Source organism: Patella vulgata, chromosome 7 (assembly GCF_932274485.2).
Source record: "Patella vulgata chromosome 7, xgPatVulg1.2, whole genome shotgun sequence".
In the NCBI taxonomy this organism is placed as follows: Eukaryota; Metazoa; Mollusca; class Gastropoda; family Patellidae; genus Patella; species Patella vulgata.
The window spans coordinates 44,462-69,155 of NC_065885.2; positions in this window are offsets into that span (position 1 = coordinate 44,462).

Sequence of the window (24,694 nt, forward strand, 5' to 3'; positions counted from 1 at the left end):
TATTAATATTGAAGGTGACATCAGTGCTTTAACTTTTAAAGATGCAGCTGGGAGTTTTTACACGATACTAATAAAAATTTAACCCGTTTATCAACTCTATTTCTTTTTATTATACATATTACAACTGATCCTTGTTTATAGCCTTCAATTTATTCCTCGATGTTTACGTTATTTTGAGACTAACAAACGTTACTTATTATCTGTTTAATGGGGTGAGAATAAAGAGTTTTTTAGTGCTTAATTGTTACAAGTGCAGTGCGAAGCGGTTGGTCTAGCTGGCCGGGCGCCTTTCCACTCTCTCGATTTTTCAAAATAACAAGTGAACTTCTCTGCTCAAATACATACACATACATTGCAAGCCATAGGCCTACATGTACTCCATAAATTATGCAAAAACTATTTGTAGAAAGTATACTCCGCCAATTTTAAGGCAAATATATACGGGAATTCACATTCACGCGTTATAAAATACATTGCGATATGTACAACTTTGCATGAAGAGTGGCTTTATAACCACGCCTTCTTTTAATTTGACATTAAAAACCTGGAGTCAACATATAAAAAAAAATATCAAAACCAAAAAAAACTGGTGACACTTTGCCGAAACTTATGAGACTAACATACGGTAGTTTTTATTCATATTGTTACCAGTCCATAACTTAGTGGATTATTTCGCAGGGGTCTGTAGCCTGTTGGACAACCGCTGTTTCAGTTCACCTGAGAAGCACGATTTTACGGAACAAACATAAACACTGACATTGTAAGTACATAAATTAAAAACCAAAATCTGTAGAAATGCCCCCTCAACCAAAATAGACTAATATTCTTAAGGATTTTCTACAATTTACATTTATTATCTTATTTTTTTAAAAACATAATTCTTCAGTTTCTACCATCAGAAATTAAGTATGGCTATTTGCTTCCTTATAAGAAACGGAGAAAGAATCATTGTTCGACAATGAACGAATAGGAATGTCTGGTGGGATTTTGCATGAAATTCATCAATCCGGGCGGGGCGGAAAGTAGTAATTATCCCCTAACCCTTTCCCAAGAGACCAAATAATAGGGATACTGGGGTAGGGTCGGGTTATCTGCTTTATTTCTCGGAAGATCATATAACAAAACACTGTATGTAGTCATAAAATACAGTTTTAATCAAAATGTTATTTATAAACACGCAACGACTTTCGCATTGATATTCACCATTTTCTTCGGATCCATTGCTTTATAAAACAACATATACCTACGGTGAATGCGAAAAATACCCTGGTATTATCAATTAAAATGGTCGATGACCAAAATAGATTATCATCTTAAAACTCACACGACTAGTCAAAATGTCTACGCGGTGCATGTAAAGAACTTAGTCTTTATAGCGTAATAAGTCTTTGGCGTTGTTTTCGCGTTTGGATCTTATCAACCAGGACTTTAGAATTTTAATACGATTCGACAATAGACAAATGTATATCACAGGCGCAATTTCAGAGTCCTACTACTTATAGTTTATGAAAAAAATTGCATTTTGTACCATATCGGGTGCGGTGCGAAGTAGTATTCAAGTCCTAACCCTAACCCTAACCCTAACCCTAACCCTAACCCTAACCCTAACCCTAACCCTAACCCTAACCCTAACCCTCAAGTCCTAACCCTAACCCTAACCCTAACCCTAACCCTAACCCTAACCCTCAAGTCCTAACCCTAACCCTAACCCTAACCCAACCCTAACCCTAACCCTAACCCTAACCCTAACCCTAACCCAAATCCACATGGAATCCTTCAGATGCAGCCATTAGAGGCGACATCCTGGCACACTTAGACCGCATGAAAAGTGAAATAGCTGATATACCGATTTTGAAAGAAAAAAACAACCTCAATAGATTAGAAAGAACTGCGCTAAATATCTTGAAGAATGACAAGTCTATAGTCATCAAGAAAAGTGATAAGGGCTCTTGTTGTGTAATACTAAACCGCAGTGACTATATTTTGGAAGCAGAAAAGCAATTAAGCAATGAGAAATATTATAAAAAACTAGAAGAACCAATTTTCTTAGAAACTCGCACGTTGATTAACGGAATCCTGGACAGGTTAGTAAAAAAGAAATTTCTAACCGAAAAACAATTCCACCACCTTTCGGCTAAAGAGGACTGTCGACAGAGACACTTCTACACACTACCCAAAATCCATAAAAATCCTGAATCTGAATGGTTCGAGCCGCATAAAATACCCAAAGGGCGCCCTATAGTCTCGGACTGTTCGAGTGTGTGTAGAAATGTCTCTGAATATATCGACTACTTTTTGAAACCGTTGGCCGTCCAACATGCATCGTATCTTAAGGATACGAACGATTTTGTTGAAAAAATCAAAAAATTAGAGGTACCACCCAACGCGTTATTAATATCGATCGATGTACAGAGTATGTACACAAATATTGATAACGAGACTGGCCTTAAAGCGCTCCGAAAGGCCTTTTTAAGAAACCCGATGAAATCTCGTCCGGACGAAGAAATTTTGGAACTCTTAGAAATCTGTCTCACCCGAAATGATTTTACCTTTAATGAGCAGACATACCTCCAGACTACTGGGGTATCGATGGGTCAAATATATAGTCCAAATTTTGCAAATCTCTACATGGCCGAGTGGGAAAGAGAGCTCTTGCCTCTTTGCCCATTACAACCAAGCTTCTACGGACGGTTCCTAGATGACATTTTTATAATTTGGCCTTTTACGGAGGAGGAATTTTGGCAGTATTTTGATACTTTAAACAATCACCACCCCTCCATCAAACTAACAGCCACTGTTAGCGATAAGAGCATGGACTTCTTGGACACGACAGTGTTCAAGGGCGAAAACCTGACTGTTAAGGGCAATTTAGACATCAAAGTATTTTTTAAAGAAACAGACACGCACCAACTTTTATTTAAGTCTTCATTTCACCCCAAACACACTTTTTCGGGCATCATTAAATCCCAAATTCTCCGTTTTTATCGCATCTGTACGCGCCATGCCGATTTTGAGAACGCGTGTAGGCTAGTTTTCGATAAACTCCGGGAACGGGGTTATTCAAAACGATTTCTACGAAAGATTAAAAACACCACTTTAGCAGAAATTAAAGCCAAAGACATAATTCCTGTCAAACCATTCCAACAATTCGGAGCAATGCCGTGCATGAGCGTGCGATGCACAATCTGCAAATACTTAAAACGCACCAATTTTTTCCAAAACAATTCGTCTCGTGAGAAATTCCCAATTAATAATCGACTCACGTGCGAAAGTTCGAACCTAATCTACCTAATTTCCTGCAAATCTTGTCTTCAGCAGTATGTCGGTGAAAGTCAAAACTCTTTGAGGAACAGAATGCTCGGTCATTTATCCGATATCAGGAGAATAACGGATAAACCCGTATCCAAGCATTTTAACCAAAGCAGCCATTCGATATCGGATTTAATTATCACCCCAATAGAAAAAATCCCCATGACTAGTGAAGACACGAGACAATGCCGTTTACTTCGGGAAGACTTCTGGATTAAGAAGTTAAACACCATATCCCCAAACGGCATTAATCTACTCCTCAACACCAGTGTTCTCCCACTAGTCATAAAATACAATAGCACGGCACACAAAGCCACAAAAATCGTTAAAAAATACTATAACGAATTACAAGAAAGTTTACCAAAAATCTACAAAAGTAAACTCATCATAGCTTATTCAAGGAACAAAAATCTTAGCGATATTGTTGTCCCTAGCAAACTACCCCCTGTACAAAAAGAGACCTAACTTCCTCGAGTCATGATAAAACCTGTAGACTAACCGGTTTGTTTGTTTTCTAAGCCCACCTTCCGACTGCTTGACAACTCCCTTGCCCCAGGCCAATGTTCTCTGTGGGGCACCCTAACCGGTAACCCACCCCTCATCCTACCCTAACCCTAACCCCTAACCCTAACCCTAACCTAACCCTAACCCTAACCCTAACCCTAACCCTAACCCTAGTGCGGTGCGAAGTAGTATTCAAGTCCTAACCCTATTTCCTAACCCTAACCCAACCCCTAAACCTAACCCAACCCCTAACCCAAACCCGATTTATAAGGGTCCACCCGTTTTGATCATAGATTCCGTAAAAAATAAGAGTTGAACATGTTCAAAATCGTTTTCTTCCTTAATACCTACGCTAAATTATCGCCCTAGCCCGTGCATCTGGGTTCGAGGGCGACTCCAGAACCCGAAAATCTTAGATGTTAGAGAATGTTTCTTGAAAAAGTACAGGGTTGGGTTCTGAACGGGTCAGGTTCATAAATGGGTAACGATTTTCTGGTTGAGGTATTTAGGTTTGGGTTAATATTTTTCGGGTTCGTGAAGCTGGGTTCGATGGCGAGTCACAAACCCGAAACAATTTGATGTTTGAGAATGTTTCTTGAAAAAGTATAGGGTAGGTTTCTGAAAGGGTCGGGTTCAGATACGGGTACCGGATTTTTGATTAAGGTATTTAGGTTGGGGTTAATTCTTTTCGGGTTCGTGAATCTGGGTTCGATGGCGAGTCCCAAACCCGAAAAAGTTTGGTGTTTGAGAATGTTTCTTGAAAAAGTAAAGGGTCAGGTTCTGAAAGGGACAGGTTCATAAATGGGTAACGGTTTTCTGAGTAAGGTATTTAGGTTTGGGTTAATGTTTTTCGGGTTCGTGAATCTGGGTTCGATGGCGAGTCCCAAACCCGAAAAAGTTTGGTGTTTGAGAATGTTTCTTGAAAAAGTAAAGGGTCAGGTTCTGAAAGGGACAGGTTCATAAATGGGTAACGGTTTTCTGAGTAAGGTATTTAGGTTTGGGTTAATGTTTTTCGGGTTCGTGCATTTGTGTTCGATGGCGCGTCCCGAACCCGAAAAAGTTCAGTGTTTGAGATTGTTTCTTGAAAAAGTAAAGGGTAAGGTTCTGAGAGAGTCAGGTTCAAAAATGGGTTCCGGTTTTCTGAGTAAGGTATTTAGGTTTGGGTTAATATATTTCGGGTTCGTGCATCTGGGTTCGATGGCGAGTCCAGAACCCGAAAATCTTTGATGATTGAGAATGTTTCTTGAAAAAGTACAGGGTTTGGTTCTGAACGGGTCAGGTTCATAAATGGGTACAGATTTTCTGGTTGAGGTATTTAGGTTTGGGTTAATATTTTCCGGGTTCGTGTAGCTGGGTTCAATCGCGAATCACAAACCCGAAACAGTTTGATGTTTGAGAATGTTTCTTGAAAAAGTATAGGGTAGGTTTCTAAAAGGGTCAGGTTCAGAAACGGGCACCGGATTTTTGACTAAGGTATTTAAGTTTGGGTTAATTTTTTTCGGGTTCGTGAATCTGGGTTCGATGGCGGGTCCCAAACACTGATTTACTACAAACATCATATTAACGCTTAATTATAAACACTCAACATCTTTCGCATTGATATTAGCCAGGGATAGTAATTTTTGCATTTTGATTTCATTTCCTTGCTTTTAAATGTTACCGAGCTTCACGGCTTCGCCGTTCGCTTTTTAAAGCTCAATATACCTGTGGGGAATGCGAAAACCCTGTTATTTGGGTGGTACCATTTTATATATTAATATTGAAGGTGACATCAGTGCTTTAACTTTTAAAGATGCAGCTGGGAGTTTTTACACGATACTAATAAAAATTTAACCCGTTTATCAACTCTATTTCTTTTTATTATACATATTACAACTGATCCTTGTTTATAGCCTTCAATTTATTCCTCGATGTTTACGTTATTTTGAGACTAACAAACGTTACTTATTATCTGTTTAATGGGGTGAGAATAAAGAGTTTTTTAGTGCTTAATTGTTACAAGTGCAGTGCGAAGCGGTTGGTCTAGCTGGCCGGGCGCCTTTCCACTCTCTCGATTTTTCAAAATAACAAGTGAACTTCTCTGCTCAAATACATACACATACATTGCAAGCCATAGGCCTACATGTACTCCATAAATTATGCAAAAACTATTTGTAGAAAGTATACTCCGCCAATTTTAAGGCAAATATATACGGGAATTCACATTCACGCGTTATAAAATACATTGCGATATGTACAACTTTGCATGAAGAGTGGCTTTATAACCACGCCTTCTTTTAATTTGACATTAAAAACCTGGAGTCAACATATAAAAAAAAATATCAAAACCAAAAAAAACTGGTGACACTTTGCCGAAACTTATGAGACTAACATACGGTAGTTTTTATTCATATTGTTACCAGTCCATAACTTAGTGGATTATTTCGCAGGGGTCTGTAGCCTGTTGGACAACCGCTGTTTCAGTTCACCTGAGAAGCACGATTTTACGGAACAAACATAAACACTGACATTGTAAGTACATAAATTAAAAACCAAAATCTGTAGAAATGCCCCCTCAACCAAAATAGACTAATATTCTTAAGGATTTTCTACAATTTACATTTATTATCTTATTTTTTTAAAAACATAATTCTTCAGTTTCTACCATCAGAAATTAAGTATGGCTATTTGCTTCCTTATAAGAAACGGAGAAAGAATCATTGTTCGACAATGAACGAATAGGAATGTCTGGTGGGATTTTGCATGAAATTCATCAATCCGGGCGGGGCGGAAAGTAGTAATTATCCCCTAACCCTTTCCCAAGAGACCAAATAATAGGGATACTGGGGTAGGGTCGGGTTATCTGCTTTATTTCTCGGAAGATCATATAACAAAACACTGTATGTAGTCATAAAATACAGTTTTAATCAAAATGTTATTTATAAACACGCAACGACTTTCGCATTGATATTCACCATTTTCTTCGGATCCATTGCTTTATAAAACAACATATACCTACGGTGAATGCGAAAAATACCCTGGTATTATCAATTAAAATGGTCGATGACCAAAATAGATTATCATCTTAAAACTCACACGACTAGTCAAAATGTCTACGCGGTGCATGTAAAGAACTTAGTCTTTATAGCGTAATAAGTCTTTGGCGTTGTTTTCGCGTTTGGATCTTATCAACCAGGACTTTAGAATTTTAATACGATTCGACAATAGACAAATGTATATCACAGGCGCAATTTCAGAGTCCTACTACTTATAGTTTATGAAAAAAATTGCATTTTGTACCATATCGGGTGCGGTGCGAAGTAGTATTCAAGTCCTAACCCTAACCCTAACCCTAACCCAACCCTAACCCTAACCCTAACCCTAACCCTAACCCAACCCTAACCCAACCCTAACCCTAACCCTAACCCTAACCCTAACCCAAATCCACATGGAATCCTTCAGATGCAGCCATTAGAGGCGACATCCTGGCACACTTAGACCGCATGAAAAGTGAAATAGCTGATATACCGATTTTGAAAGAAAAAAACAACCTCAATAGATTAGAAAGAACTGCGCTAAATATCTTGAAGAATGACAAGTCTATAGTCATCAAGAAAAGTGATAAGGGCTCTTGTTGTGTAATACTAAACCGCAGTGACTATATTTTGGAAGCAGAAAAGCAATTAAGCAATGAGAAATATTATAAAAAACTAGAAGAACCAATTTTCTTAGAAACTCGCACGTTGATTAACGGAATCCTGGACAGGTTAGTAAAAAAGAAATTTCTAACCGAAAAACAATTCCACCACCTTTCGGCTAAAGAGGACTGTCGACAGAGACACTTCTACACACTACCCAAAATCCATAAAAATCCTGAATCTGAATGGTTCGAGCCGCATAAAATACCCAAAGGGCGCCCTATAGTCTCGGACTGTTCGAGTGTGTGTAGAAATGTCTCTGAATATATCGACTACTTTTTGAAACCGTTGGCCGTCCAACATGCATCGTATCTTAAGGATACGAACGATTTTGTTGAAAAAATCAAAAAATTAGAGGTACCACCCAACGCGTTATTAATATCGATCGATGTACAGAGTATGTACACAAATATTGATAACGAGACTGGCCTTAAAGCGCTCCGAAAGGCCTTTTTAAGAAACCCGATGAAATCTCGTCCGGACGAAGAAATTTTGGAACTCTTAGAAATCTGTCTCACCCGAAATGATTTTACCTTTAATGAGCAGACATACCTCCAGACTACTGGGGTATCGATGGGTCAAATATATAGTCCAAATTTTGCAAATCTCTACATGGCCGAGTGGGAAAGAGAGCTCTTGCCTCTTTGCCCATTACAACCAAGCTTCTACGGACGGTTCCTAGATGACATTTTTATAATTTGGCCTTTTACGGAGGAGGAATTTTGGCAGTATTTTGATACTTTAAACAATCACCACCCCTCCATCAAACTAACAGCCACTGTTAGCGATAAGAGCATGGACTTCTTGGACACGACAGTGTTCAAGGGCGAAAACCTGACTGTTAAGGGCAATTTAGACATCAAAGTATTTTTTAAAGAAACAGACACGCACCAACTTTTATTTAAGTCTTCATTTCACCCCAAACACACTTTTTCGGGCATCATTAAATCCCAAATTCTCCGTTTTTATCGCATCTGTACGCGCCATGCCGATTTTGAGAACGCGTGTAGGCTAGTTTTCGATAAACTCCGGGAACGGGGTTATTCAAAACGATTTCTACGAAAGATTAAAAACACCACTTTAGCAGAAATTAAAGCCAAAGACATAATTCCTGTCAAACCATTCCAACAATTCGGAGCAATGCCGTGCATGAGCGTGCGATGCACAATCTGCAAATACTTAAAACGCACCAATTTTTTCCAAAACAATTCGTCTCGTGAGAAATTCCCAATTAATAATCGACTCACGTGCGAAAGTTCGAACCTAATCTACCTAATTTCCTGCAAATCTTGTCTTCAGCAGTATGTCGGTGAAAGTCAAAACTCTTTGAGGAACAGAATGCTCGGTCATTTATCCGATATCAGGAGAATAACGGATAAACCCGTATCCAAGCATTTTAACCAAAGCAGCCATTCGATATCGGATTTAATTATCACCCCAATAGAAAAAATCCCCATGACTAGTGAAGACACGAGACAATGCCGTTTACTTCGGGAAGACTTCTGGATTAAGAAGTTAAACACCATATCCCCAAACGGCATTAATCTACTCCTCAACACCAGTGTTCTCCCACTAGTCATAAAATACAATAGCACGGCACACAAAGCCACAAAAATCGTTAAAAAATACTATAACGAATTACAAGAAAGTTTACCAAAAATCTACAAAAGTAAACTCATCATAGCTTATTCAAGGAACAAAAATCTTAGCGATATTGTTGTCCCTAGCAAACTACCCCCTGTACAAAAAGAGACCTAACTTCCTCGAGTCATGATAAAACCTGTAGACTAACCGGTTTGTTTGTTTTCTAAGCCCACCTTCCGACTGCTTGACAACTCCCTTGCCCCAGGCCAATGTTCTCTGTGGGGCACCCTAACCGGTAACCCACCCCTCATCCTACCCTAACCCTAACCCCTAACCCTAACCCTAACCCTAACCTAACCCTAACCCTAACCCTAACCCTAACCCTAACCCTAGTGCGGTGCGAAGTAGTATTCAAGTCCTAACCCTATTTCCTAACCCTAACCCAACCCCTAAACCTAACCCAACCCCTAACCCAAACCCGATTTATAAGGGTCCACCCGTTTTGATCATAGATTCCGTAAAAAATAAGAGTTGAACATGTTCAAAATCGTTTTCTTCCTTAATACCTACGCTAAATTATCGCCCTAGCCCGTGCATCTGGGTTCGAGGGCGACTCCAGAACCCGAAAATCTTAGATGTTAGAGAATGTTTCTTGAAAAAGTACAGGGTTGGGTTCTGAACGGGTCAGGTTCATAAATGGGTAACGATTTTCTGGTTGAGGTATTTAGGTTTGGGTTAATATTTTTCGGGTTCGTGAAGCTGGGTTCGATGGCGAGTCACAAACCCGAAACAATTTGATGTTTGAGAATGTTTCTTGAAAAAGTATAGGGTAGGTTTCTGAAAGGGTCGGGTTCAGATACGGGTACCGGATTTTTGATTAAGGTATTTAGGTTGGGGTTAATTCTTTTCGGGTTCGTGAATCTGGGTTCGATGGCGAGTCCCAAACCCGAAAAAGTTTGGTGTTTGAGAATGTTTCTTGAAAAAGTAAAGGGTCAGGTTCTGAAAGGGACAGGTTCATAAATGGGTAACGGTTTTCTGAGTAAGGTATTTAGGTTTGGGTTAATGTTTTTCGGGTTCGTGAATCTGGGTTCGATGGCGAGTCCCAAACCCGAAAAAGTTTGGTGTTTGAGAATGTTTCTTGAAAAAGTAAAGGGTCAGGTTCTGAAAGGGACAGGTTCATAAATGGGTAACGGTTTTCTGAGTAAGGTATTTAGGTTTGGGTTAATGTTTTTCGGGTTCGTGCATTTGTGTTCGATGGCGCGTCCCGAACCCGAAAAAGTTCAGTGTTTGAGATTGTTTCTTGAAAAAGTAAAGGGTAAGGTTCTGAGAGAGTCAGGTTCAAAAATGGGTTCCGGTTTTCTGAGTAAGGTATTTAGGTTTGGGTTAATATATTTCGGGTTCGTGCATCTGGGTTCGATGGCGAGTCCAGAACCCGAAAATCTTTGATGATTGAGAATGTTTCTTGAAAAAGTACAGGGTTTGGTTCTGAACGGGTCAGGTTCATAAATGGGTACAGATTTTCTGGTTGAGGTATTTAGGTTTGGGTTAATATTTTCCGGGTTCGTGTAGCTGGGTTCAATCGCGAATCACAAACCCGAAACAGTTTGATGTTTGAGAATGTTTCTTGAAAAAGTATAGGGTAGGTTTCTAAAAGGGTCAGGTTCAGAAACGGGCACCGGATTTTTGACTAAGGTATTTAAGTTTGGGTTAATTTTTTTCGGGTTCGTGAATCTGGGTTCGATGGCGGGTCCCAAACACTGATTTACTACAAACATCATATTAACGCTTAATTATAAACACTCAACATCTTTCGCATTGATATTAGCCAGGGATAGTAATTTTTGCATTTTGATTTCATTTCCTTGCTTTTAAATGTTACCGAGCTTCACGGCTTCGCCGTTCGCTTTTTAAAGCTCAATATACCTGTGGGGAATGCGAAAACCCTGTTATTTGGGTGGTACCATTTTATATATTAATATTGAAGGTGACATCAGTGCTTTAACTTTTAAAGATGCAGCTGGGAGTTTTTACACGATACTAATAAAAATTTAACCCGTTTATCAACTCTATTTCTTTTTATTATACATATTACAACTGATCCTTGTTTATAGCCTTCAATTTATTCCTCGATGTTTACGTTATTTTGAGACTAACAAACGTTACTTATTATCTGTTTAATGGGGTGAGAATAAAGAGTTTTTTAGTGCTTAATTGTTACAAGTGCAGTGCGAAGCGGTTGGTCTAGCTGGCCGGGCGCCTTTCCACTCTCTCGATTTTTCAAAATAACAAGTGAACTTCTCTGCTCAAATACATACACATACATTGCAAGCCATAGGCCTACATGTACTCCATAAATTATGCAAAAACTATTTGTAGAAAGTATACTCCGCCAATTTTAAGGCAAATATATACGGGAATTCACATTCACGCGTTATAAAATACATTGCGATATGTACAACTTTGCATGAAGAGTGGCTTTATAACCACGCCTTCTTTTAATTTGACATTAAAAACCTGGAGTCAACATATAAAAAAAAATATCAAAACCAAAAAAAACTGGTGACACTTTGCCGAAACTTATGAGACTAACATACGGTAGTTTTTATTCATATTGTTACCAGTCCATAACTTAGTGGATTATTTCGCAGGGGTCTGTAGCCTGTTGGACAACCGCTGTTTCAGTTCACCTGAGAAGCACGATTTTACGGAACAAACATAAACACTGACATTGTAAGTACATAAATTAAAAACCAAAATCTGTAGAAATGCCCCCTCAACCAAAATAGACTAATATTCTTAAGGATTTTCTACAATTTACATTTATTATCTTATTTTTTTAAAAACATAATTCTTCAGTTTCTACCATCAGAAATTAAGTATGGCTATTTGCTTCCTTATAAGAAACGGAGAAAGAATCATTGTTCGACAATGAACGAATAGGAATGTCTGGTGGGATTTTGCATGAAATTCATCAATCCGGGCGGGGCGGAAAGTAGTAATTATCCCCTAACCCTTTCCCAAGAGACCAAATAATAGGGATACTGGGGTAGGGTCGGGTTATCTGCTTTATTTCTCGGAAGATCATATAACAAAACACTGTATGTAGTCATAAAATACAGTTTTAATCAAAATGTTATTTATAAACACGCAACGACTTTCGCATTGATATTCACCATTTTCTTCGGATCCATTGCTTTATAAAACAACATATACCTACGGTGAATGCGAAAAATACCCTGGTATTATCAATTAAAATGGTCGATGACCAAAATAGATTATCATCTTAAAACTCACACGACTAGTCAAAATGTCTACGCGGTGCATGTAAAGAACTTAGTCTTTATAGCGTAATAAGTCTTTGGCGTTGTTTTCGCGTTTGGATCTTATCAACCAGGACTTTAGAATTTTAATACGATTCGACAATAGACAAATGTATATCACAGGCGCAATTTCAGAGTCCTACTACTTATAGTTTATGAAAAAAATTGCATTTTGTACCATATCGGGTGCGGTGCGAAGTAGTATTCAAGTCCTAACCCTAACCCTAACCCTAACCCTAACCCTAACCCTAACCCTAACCCTAACCCAACCCTAACCCAACCCTAACCCTAACCCTAACCCTAACCCTAACCCAAATCCACATGGAATCCTTCAGATGCAGCCATTAGAGGCGACATCCTGGCACACTTAGACCGCATGAAAAGTGAAATAGCTGATATACCGATTTTGAAAGAAAAAAACAACCTCAATAGATTAGAAAGAACTGCGCTAAATATCTTGAAGAATGACAAGTCTATAGTCATCAAGAAAAGTGATAAGGGCTCTTGTTGTGTAATACTAAACCGCAGTGACTATATTTTGGAAGCAGAAAAGCAATTAAGCAATGAGAAATATTATAAAAAACTAGAAGAACCAATTTTCTTAGAAACTCGCACGTTGATTAACGGAATCCTGGACAGGTTAGTAAAAAAGAAATTTCTAACCGAAAAACAATTCCACCACCTTTCGGCTAAAGAGGACTGTCGACAGAGACACTTCTACACACTACCCAAAATCCATAAAAATCCTGAATCTGAATGGTTCGAGCCGCATAAAATACCCAAAGGGCGCCCTATAGTCTCGGACTGTTCGAGTGTGTGTAGAAATGTCTCTGAATATATCGACTACTTTTTGAAACCGTTGGCCGTCCAACATGCATCGTATCTTAAGGATACGAACGATTTTGTTGAAAAAATCAAAAAATTAGAGGTACCACCCAACGCGTTATTAATATCGATCGATGTACAGAGTATGTACACAAATATTGATAACGAGACTGGCCTTAAAGCGCTCCGAAAGGCCTTTTTAAGAAACCCGATGAAATCTCGTCCGGACGAAGAAATTTTGGAACTCTTAGAAATCTGTCTCACCCGAAATGATTTTACCTTTAATGAGCAGACATACCTCCAGACTACTGGGGTATCGATGGGTCAAATATATAGTCCAAATTTTGCAAATCTCTACATGGCCGAGTGGGAAAGAGAGCTCTTGCCTCTTTGCCCATTACAACCAAGCTTCTACGGACGGTTCCTAGATGACATTTTTATAATTTGGCCTTTTACGGAGGAGGAATTTTGGCAGTATTTTGATACTTTAAACAATCACCACCCCTCCATCAAACTAACAGCCACTGTTAGCGATAAGAGCATGGACTTCTTGGACACGACAGTGTTCAAGGGCGAAAACCTGACTGTTAAGGGCAATTTAGACATCAAAGTATTTTTTAAAGAAACAGACACGCACCAACTTTTATTTAAGTCTTCATTTCACCCCAAACACACTTTTTCGGGCATCATTAAATCCCAAATTCTCCGTTTTTATCGCATCTGTACGCGCCATGCCGATTTTGAGAACGCGTGTAGGCTAGTTTTCGATAAACTCCGGGAACGGGGTTATTCAAAACGATTTCTACGAAAGATTAAAAACACCACTTTAGCAGAAATTAAAGCCAAAGACATAATTCCTGTCAAACCATTCCAACAATTCGGAGCAATGCCGTGCATGAGCGTGCGATGCACAATCTGCAAATACTTAAAACGCACCAATTTTTTCCAAAACAATTCGTCTCGTGAGAAATTCCCAATTAATAATCGACTCACGTGCGAAAGTTCGAACCTAATCTACCTAATTTCCTGCAAATCTTGTCTTCAGCAGTATGTCGGTGAAAGTCAAAACTCTTTGAGGAACAGAATGCTCGGTCATTTATCCGATATCAGGAGAATAACGGATAAACCCGTATCCAAGCATTTTAACCAAAGCAGCCATTCGATATCGGATTTAATTATCACCCCAATAGAAAAAATCCCCATGACTAGTGAAGACACGAGACAATGCCGTTTACTTCGGGAAGACTTCTGGATTAAGAAGTTAAACACCATATCCCCAAACGGCATTAATCTACTCCTCAACACCAGTGTTCTCCCACTAGTCATAAAATACAATAGCACGGCACACAAAGCCACAAAAATCGTTAAAAAATACTATAACGAATTACAAGAAAGTTTACCAAAAATCTACAAAAGTAAACTCATCATAGCTTATTCAAGGAACAAAAATCTTAGCGATATTGTTGTCCCTAGCAAACTACCCCCTGTACAAAAAGAGACCTAACTTCCTCGAGTCATGATAAAACCTGTAGACTAACCGGTTTGTTTGTTTTCTAAGCCCACCTTCCGACTGCTTGACAACTCCCTTGCCCCAGGCCAATGTTCTCTGTGGGGCACCCTAACCGGTAACCCACCCCTCATCCTACCCTAACCCTAACCCCTAACCCTAACCCTAACCCTAACCTAACCCTAACCCTAACCCTAACCCTAACCCTAAGTGCGGTGCGAAGTAGTATTCAAGTCCTAACCCTATTTCCTAACCCTAACCCAACCCCTAAACCTAACCCAACCCCTAACCCAAACCCGATTTATAAGGGTCCACCCGTTTTGATCATAGATTCCGTAAAAAATAAGAGTTGAACATGTTCAAAATCGTTTTCTTCCTTAATACCTACGCTAAATTATCGCCCTAGCCCGTGCATCTGGGTTCGAGGGCGACTCCAGAACCCGAAAATCTTAGATGTTAGAGAATGTTTCTTGAAAAAGTACAGGGTTGGGTTCTGAACGGGTCAGGTTCATAAATGGGTAACGATTTTCTGGTTGAGGTATTTAGGTTTGGGTTAATATTTTTCGGGTTCGTGAAGCTGGGTTCGATGGCGAGTCACAAACCCGAAACAATTTGATGTTTGAGAATGTTTCTTGAAAAAGTATAGGGTAGGTTTCTGAAAGGGTCGGGTTCAGATACGGGTACCGGATTTTTGATTAAGGTATTTAGGTTGGGGTTAATTCTTTTCGGGTTCGTGAATCTGGGTTCGATGGCGAGTCCCAAACCCGAAAAAGTTTGGTGTTTGAGAATGTTTCTTGAAAAAGTAAAGGGTCAGGTTCTGAAAGGGACAGGTTCATAAATGGGTAACGGTTTTCTGAGTAAGGTATTTAGGTTTGGGTTAATGTTTTTCGGGTTCGTGAATCTGGGTTCGATGGCGAGTCCCAAACCCGAAAAAGTTTGGTGTTTGAGAATGTTTCTTGAAAAAGTAAAGGGTCAGGTTCTGAAAGGGACAGGTTCATAAATGGGTAACGGTTTTCTGAGTAAGGTATTTAGGTTTGGGTTAATGTTTTTCGGGTTCGTGCATTTGTGTTCGATGGCGCGTCCCGAACCCGAAAAAGTTCAGTGTTTGAGATTGTTTCTTGAAAAAGTAAAGGGTAAGGTTCTGAGAGAGTCAGGTTCAAAAATGGGTTCCGGTTTTCTGAGTAAGGTATTTAGGTTTGGGTTAATATATTTCGGGTTCGTGCATCTGGGTTCGATGGCGAGTCCAGAACCCGAAAATCTTTGATGATTGAGAATGTTTCTTGAAAAAGTACAGGGTTTGGTTCTGAACGGGTCAGGTTCATAAATGGGTACAGATTTTCTGGTTGAGGTATTTAGGTTTGGGTTAATATTTTCCGGGTTCGTGTAGCTGGGTTCAATCGCGAATCACAAACCCGAAACAGTTTGATGTTTGAGAATGTTTCTTGAAAAAGTATAGGGTAGGTTTCTAAAAGGGTCAGGTTCAGAAACGGGCACCGGATTTTTGACTAAGGTATTTAAGTTTGGGTTAATTTTTTTCGGGTTCGTGAATCTGGGTTCGATGGCGGGTCCCAAACACTGATTTACTACAAACATCATATTAACGCTTAATTATAAACACTCAACATCTTTCGCATTGATATTAGCCAGGGATAGTAATTTTTGCATTTTGATTTCATTTCCTTGCTTTTAAATGTTACCGAGCTTCACGGCTTCGCCGTTCGCTTTTTAAAGCTCAATATACCTGTGGGGAATGCGAAAACCCTGTTATTTGGGTGGTACCATTTTATATATTAATATTGAAGGTGACATCAGTGCTTTAACTTTTAAAGATGCAGCTGGGAGTTTTTACACGATACTAATAAAAATTTAACCCGTTTATCAACTCTATTTCTTTTTATTATACATATTACAACTGATCCTTGTTTATAGCCTTCAATTTATTCCTCGATGTTTACGTTATTTTGAGACTAACAAACGTTACTTATTATCTGTTTAATGGGGTGAGAATAAAGAGTTTTTTAGTGCTTAATTGTTACAAGTGCAGTGCGAAGCGGTTGGTCTAGCTGGCCGGGCGCCTTTCCACTCTCTCGATTTTTCAAAATAACAAGTGAACTTCTCTGCTCAAATACATACACATACATTGCAAGCCATAGGCCTACATGTACTCCATAAATTATGCAAAAACTATTTGTAGAAAGTATACTCCGCCAATTTTAAGGCAAATATATACGGGAATTCACATTCACGCGTTATAAAATACATTGCGATATGTACAACTTTGCATGAAGAGTGGCTTTATAACCACGCCTTCTTTTAATTTGACATTAAAAACCTGGAGTCAACATATAAAAAAAAATATCAAAACCAAAAAAAACTGGTGACACTTTGCCGAAACTTATGAGACTAACATACGGTAGTTTTTATTCATATTGTTACCAGTCCATAACTTAGTGGATTATTTCGCAGGGGTCTGTAGCCTGTTGGACAACCGCTGTTTCAGTTCACCTGAGAAGCACGATTTTACGGAACAAACATAAACACTGACATTGTAAGTACATAAATTAAAAACCAAAATCTGTAGAAATGCCCCCTCAACCAAAATAGACTAATATTCTTAAGGATTTTCTACAATTTACATTTATTATCTTATTTTTTTAAAAACATAATTCTTCAGTTTCTACCATCAGAAATTAAGTATGGCTATTTGCTTCCTTATAAGAAACGGAGAAAGAATCATTGTTCGACAATGAACGAATAGGAATGTCTGGTGGGATTTTGCATGAAATTCATCAATCCGGGCGGGGCGGAAAGTAGTAATTATCCCCTAACCCTTTCCCAAGAGACCAAATAATAGGGATACTGGGGTAGGGTCGGGTTATCTGCTTTATTTCTCGGAAGATCATATAACAAAACACTGTATGTAGTCATAAAATACAGTTTTAATCAAAATGTTATTTATAAACACGCAACGACTTTCGCATTGATATTCACCATTTTCTTCGGATCCATTGCTTTATAAAACAACATATACCTACGGTGAATGCGAAAAATACCCTGGTATTATCAATTAAAATGGTCGATGACCAAAATAGATTATCATCTTAAAACTCACACGACTAGTCAAAATGTCTACGCGGTGCATGTAAAGAACTTAGTCTTTATAGCGTAATAAGTCTTTGGCGTTGTTTTCGCGTTTGGATCTTATCAACCAGGACTTTAGAATTTTAATACGATTCGACAATAGACAAATGTATATCACAGGCGCAATTTCAGAGTCCTACTACTTATAGTTTATGAAAAAAATTGCATTTTGTACCATATCGGGTGCGGTGCGAAGTAGTATTCAAGTCCTAACCCTAACCCTAACCCTAACCCAACCCTAACCCTAACCCTAACCCTAACCCAACCCTAACCCTAACCCTAACCCTAACCCTAACCCTAACCCAAATCCACATGGAATCCTTCAGATGCAGCCATTAGAGGCGACATCCTGGCACACTTAGACCGCATGAAAAGTGAAATAGCTGATATACCGATTTTGAAAGAAAAAAACAACCTCAATAGATTAGAAAGAACTGCGCTAAATATCTTGAAGAATGACAAGTCTATAGTCATCAAGAAAAGTGATAAGGGCTCTTGTTGTGTAATACTAAACCGCAGTGACTATATTTTGGAAGCAGAAAAGCAATTAAGCAATGAGAAATATTATAAAAAACTAGAAGAACCAATTTTCTTAGAAACTCGCACGTTGATTAACGGAATCCTGGACAGGTTAGTAAAAAAGAAATTTCTAACCGAAAAACAATTCCACCACCTTTCGGCTAAAGAGGACTGTCGACAGAGACACTTCTACACACTACCCAAAATCCATAAAAATCCTGAATCTGAATGGTTCGAGCCGCATAAAATACCCAAAGGGCGCCCTATAGTCTCGGACTGTTCGAGTGTGTGTAGAAATGTCTCTGAATATATCGACTACTTTTTGAAACCGTTGGCCGTCCAACATGCATCGTATCTTAAGGATACGAACGATTTTGTTGAAAAAATCAAAAAATTAGAGGTACCACCCAACGCGTTATTAATATCGATCGATGTACAGAGTATGTACACAAATATTGATAACGAGACTGGCCTTAAAGCGCTCCGAAAGGCCTTTTTAAGAAACCCGATGAAATCTCGTCCGGACGAAGAAATTTTGGAACTCTTAGAAATCTGTCTCACCCGAAATGATTTTACCTTTAATGAGCAGACATACCTCCAGACTACTGGGGTATCGATGGGTCAAATATATAGTCCAAATTTTGCAAATCTCTACATGGCCGAGTGGGAAAGAGAGCTCTTGCCTCTTTGCCCATTACAACCAAGCTTCTACGGACGGTTCCTAGATGACATTTTTATAATTTGGCCTTTTACGGAGGAGGAATTTTGGCAGTATTTTGATACTTTAAACAATCACCACCCCTCCATCAAACTAACAGCCACTGTTAGCGATAAGAGCATGGACTTCTTGGACACGACAGTGTTCAAGGGCGAAAACCTGACTGTTAAGGGCAATTTAGACATCAAAGTATTTTTTAAAGAAACAGACACGCACCAACTTTTATTTAAGTCTTCATTTCACCCCAAACACACTTTTTCGGGCATCATTAAATCCCAAATTCTCCGTTTTTATCGCATCTGTACGCGCCATGCCGATTTTGAGAACGCGTGTAGGCTAGTTTTCGATAAACTCCGGGAACGGGGTTATTCAAAACGATTTCTACGAAAGATTAAAAACACCACTTTAGCAGAAATTAAAGCCAAAGACATAATTCCTGTCAAACCATTCCAACAATTCGGAGCAATGCCGTGCATGAGCGTGCGATGCACAATCTGCAAATACTTAAAACGCACCAATTTTTTCCAAAACAATTCGTCTCGTGAGAAATTCCCAATTAATAATCGACTCACGTGCGAAAGTTCGAACCTAATCTACCTAATTTCCTGCAAATCTTGTCTTCAGCAGTATGTCGGTGAAAGTCAAAACTCTTTGAGGAACAGAATGCTCGGTCATTTATCCGATATCAGGAGAATAACGGATAAACCCGTATCCAAGCATTTTAACCAAAGCAGCCATTCGATATCGGATTTAATTATCACCCCAATAGAAAAAATCCCCATGACTAGTGAAGACACGAGACAATGCCGTTTACTTCGGGAAGACTTCTGGATTAAGAAGTTAAACACCATATCCCCAAACGGCATTAATCTACTCCTCAACACCAGTGTTCTCCCACTAGTCATAAAATACAATAGCACGGCACACAAAGCCACAAAAATCGTTAAAAAATACTATAACGAATTACAAGAAAGTTTACCAAAAATCTACAAAAGTAAACTCATCATAGCTTATTCAAGGAACAAAAATCTTAGCGATATTGTTGTCCCTAGCAAACTACCCCCTGTACAAAAAGAGACCTAACTTCCTCGAGTCATGATAAAACCTGTAGACTAACCGGTTTGTTTGTTTTCTAAGCCCACCTTCCGACTGCTTGACAACTCCCTTGCCCCAGGCCAATGTTCTCTGTGGGGCACCCTAACCGGTAACCCACCCCTCATCCTACCCTAACCCTAACCCCTAACCCTAACCCTAACCCTATCCTAACCCTAACCCTAACCCTAACCCTAACCCTAACCCTAGTGCGGTGCGAAGTAGTATTCAAGTCCTAACCCTATTTCCTAACCCTAACCCAACCCCTAAACCTAACCCAACCCCTAACCCAAACCCGATTTATAAGGGTCCACCCGTTTTGATCATAGATTCCGTAAAAAATAAGAGTTGAACATGTTCAAAATCGTTTTCTTCCTTAATACCTACGCTAAATTATCGCCCTAGCCCGTGCATCTGGGTTCGAGGGCGACTCCAGAACCCGAAAATCTTAGATGTTAGAGAATGTTTCTTGAAAAAGTACAGGGTTGGGTTCTGAACGGGTCAGGTTCATAAATGGGTAACGATTTTCTGGTTGAGGTATTTAGGTTTGGGTTAATATTTTTCGGGTTCGTGAAGCTGGGTTCGATGGCGAGTCACAAACCCGAAACAATTTGATGTTTGAGAATGTTTCTTGAAAAAGTATAGGGTAGGTTTCTGAAAGGGTCGGGTTCAGATACGGGTACCGGATTTTTGATTAAGGTATTTAGGTTGGGGTTAATTCTTTTCGGGTTCGTGAATCTGGGTTCGATGGCGAGTCCCAAACCCGAAAAAGTTTGGTGTTTGAGAATGTTTCTTGAAAAAGTAAAGGGTCAGGTTCTGAAAGGGACAGGTTCATAAATGGGTAACGGTTTTCTGAGTAAGGTATTTAGGTTTGGGTTAATGTTTTTCGGGTTCGTGAATCTGGGTTCGATGGCGAGTCCCAAACCCGAAAAAGTTTGGTGTTTGAGAATGTTTCTTGAAAAAGTAAAGGGTCAGGTTCTGAAAGGGACAGGTTCATAAATGGGTAACGGTTTTCTGAGTAAGGTATTTAGGTTTGGGTTAATGTTTTTCGGGTTCGTGCATTTGTGTTCGATGGCGCGTCCCGAACCCGAAAAAGTTCAGTGTTTGAGATTGTTTCTTGAAAAAGTAAAGGGTAAGGTTCTGAGAGAGTCAGGTTCAAAAATGGGTTCCGGTTTTCTGAGTAAGGTATTTAGGTTTGGGTTAATATATTTCGGGTTCGTGCATCTGGGTTCGATGGCGAGTCCAGAACCCGAAAATCTTTGATGATTGAGAATGTTTCTTGAAAAAGTACAGGGTTTGGTTCTGAACGGGTCAGGTTCATAAATGGGTACAGATTTTCTGGTTGAGGTATTTAGGTTTGGGTTAATATTTTCCGGGTTCGTGTAGCTGGGTTCAATCGCGAATCACAAACCCGAAACAGTTTGATGTTTGAGAATGTTTCTTGAAAAAGTATAGGGTAGGTTTCTAAAAGGGTCAGGTTCAGAAACGGGCACCGGATTTTTGACTAAGGTATTTAAGTTTGGGTTAATTTTTTTCGGGTTCGTGAATCTGGGTTCGATGGCGGGTCCCAAACACTGATTTACTACAAACATCATATTAACGCTTAATTATAAACACTCAACATCTTTCGCATTGATATTAGCCAGGGATAGTAATTTTTGCATTTTGATTTCATTTCCTTGCTTTTAAATGTTACCGAGCTTCACGGCTTCGCCGTTCGCTTTTTAAAGCTCAATATACCTGTGGGGAATGCGAAAACCCTGTTATTTGGGTGGTACCATTTTATATATTAATATTGAAGGTGACATCAGTGCTTTAACTTTTAAAGATGCAGCTGGGAGTTTTTACACGATACTAATAAAAATTTAACCCGTTTATCAACTCTATTTCTTTTTATTATACATATTACAACTGATCCTTGTTTATAGCCTTCAATTTATTCCTCGATGTTTACGTTATTTTGAGACTAACAAACGTTACTTATTATCTGTTTAATGGGGTGAGAATAAAGAGTTTTTTAGTGCTTAATTGTTACAAGTGCAGTGCGAAGCGGTTGGTCTAGCTGGCCGGGCGCCTTTCCACTCTCTCGATTTTTCAAAATAACAAGTGAACTTCTCTGCTCAAATACATACACATACATTGCAAGCCATAGGCCTACATGTACTCCATAAATTATGCAAAAACTATTTGTAGAAAGTATACTCCGCCAATTTTAAGGCAAATATATACGGGAATTCACATTCACGCGTTATAAAATACATTGCGATATGTACAACTTTGCATGAAGAGTGGCTTTATAACCACGCCTTCTTTTAATTTGACATTAAAAACCTGGAGTCAACATATAAAAAAAAATATCAAAACCAAAAAAAACTGGTGACACTTTGCCGAAACTTATGAGACTAACATACGGTAGTTTTTATTCATATTGTTACCAGTCCATAACTTAGTGGATTATTTCGCAGGGGTCTGTAGCCTGTTGGACAACCGCTGTTTCAGTTCACCTGAGAAGCACGATTTTACGGAACAAACATAAACACTGACATTGTAAGTACATAAATTAAAAACCAAAATCTGTAGAAATGCCCCCTCAACCAAAATAGACTAATATTCTTAAGGATTTTCTACAATTTACATTTATTATCTTATTTTTTTAAAAACATAATTCTTCAGTTTCTACCATCAGAAATTAAGTATGGCTATTTGCTTCCTTATAAGAAACGGAGAAAGAATCATTGTTCGACAATGAACGAATAGGAATGTCTGGTGGGATTTTGCATGAAATTCATCAATCCGGGCGGGGCGGAAAGTAGTAATTATCCCCTAACCCTTTCCCAAGAGACCAAATAATAGGGATACTGGGGTAGGGTCGGGTTATCTGCTTTATTTCTCGGAAGATCATATAACAAAACACTGTATGTAGTCATAAAATACAGTTTTAATCAAAATGTTATTTATAAACACGCAACGACTTTCGCATTGATATTCACCATTTTCTTCGGATCCATTGCTTTATAAAACAACATATACCTACGGTGAATGCGAAAAATACCCTGGTATTATCAATTAAAATGGTCGATGACCAAAATAGATTATCATCTTAAAACTCACACGACTAGTCAAAATGTCTACGCGGTGCATGTAAAGAACTTAGTCTTTATAGCGTAATAAGTCTTTGGCGTTGTTTTCGCGTTTGGATCTTATCAACCAGGACTTTAGAATTTTAATACGATTCGACAATAGACAAATGTATATCACAGGCGCAATTTCAGAGTCCTACTACTTATAGTTTATGAAAAAAATTGCATTTTGTACCATATCGGGTGCGGTGCGAAGTAGTATTCAAGTCCTAACCCTATTTCCTAACCCTAACCCAACCCCTAAACCTAACCCAACCCCTAACCCAAACCCGATTTATAAGGGTCCACCCGTTTTGATCATAGATTCCGTAAAAAATAAGAGTTGAACATGTTCAAAATCGTTTTCTTCCTTAATACCTACGCTAAATTATCGCCCTAGCCCGTGCATCTGGGTTCGAGGGCGACTCCAGAACCCGAAAATCTTAGATGTTAGAGAATGTTTCTTGAAAAAGTACAGGGTTGGGTTCTGAACGGGTCAGGTTCATAAATGGGTAACGATTTTCTGGTTGAGGTATTTAGGTTTGGGTTAATATTTTTCGGGTTCGTGAAGCTGGGTTCGATGGCGAGTCACAAACCCGAAACAATTTGATGTTTGAGAATGTTTCTTGAAAAAGTATAGGGTAGGTTTCTGAAAGGGTCGGGTTCAGATACGGGTACCGGATTTTTGATTAAGGTATTTAGGTTGGGGTTAATTCTTTTCGGGTTCGTGAATCTGGGTTCGATGGCGAGTCCCAAACCCGAAAAAGTTTGGTGTTTGAGAATGTTTCTTGAAAAAGTAAAGGGTCAGGTTCTGAAAGGGACAGGTTCATAAATGGGTAACGGTTTTCTGAGTAAGGTATTTAGGTTTGGGTTAATGTTTTTCGGGTTCGTGAATCTGGGTTCGATGGCGAGTCCCAAACCCGAAAAAGTTTGGTGTTTGAGAATGTTTCTTGAAAAAGTAAAGGGTCAGGTTCTGAAAGGGACAGGTTCATAAATGGGTAACGGTTTTCTGAGTAAGGTATTTAGGTTTGGGTTAATGTTTTTCGGGTTCGTGCATTTGTGTTCGATGGCGCGTCCCGAACCCGAAAAAGTTCAGTGTTTGAGATTGTTTCTTGAAAAAGTAAAGGGTAAGGTTCTGAGAGAGTCAGGTTCAAAAATGGGTTCCGGTTTTCTGAGTAAGGTATTTAGGTTTGGGTTAATATATTTCGGGTTCGTGCATCTGGGTTCGATGGCGAGTCCAGAACCCGAAAATCTTTGATGATTGAGAATGTTTCTTGAAAAAGTACAGGGTTTGGTTCTGAACGGGTCAGGTTCATAAATGGGTACAGATTTTCTGGTTGAGGTATTTAGGTTTGGGTTAATATTTTCCGGGTTCGTGT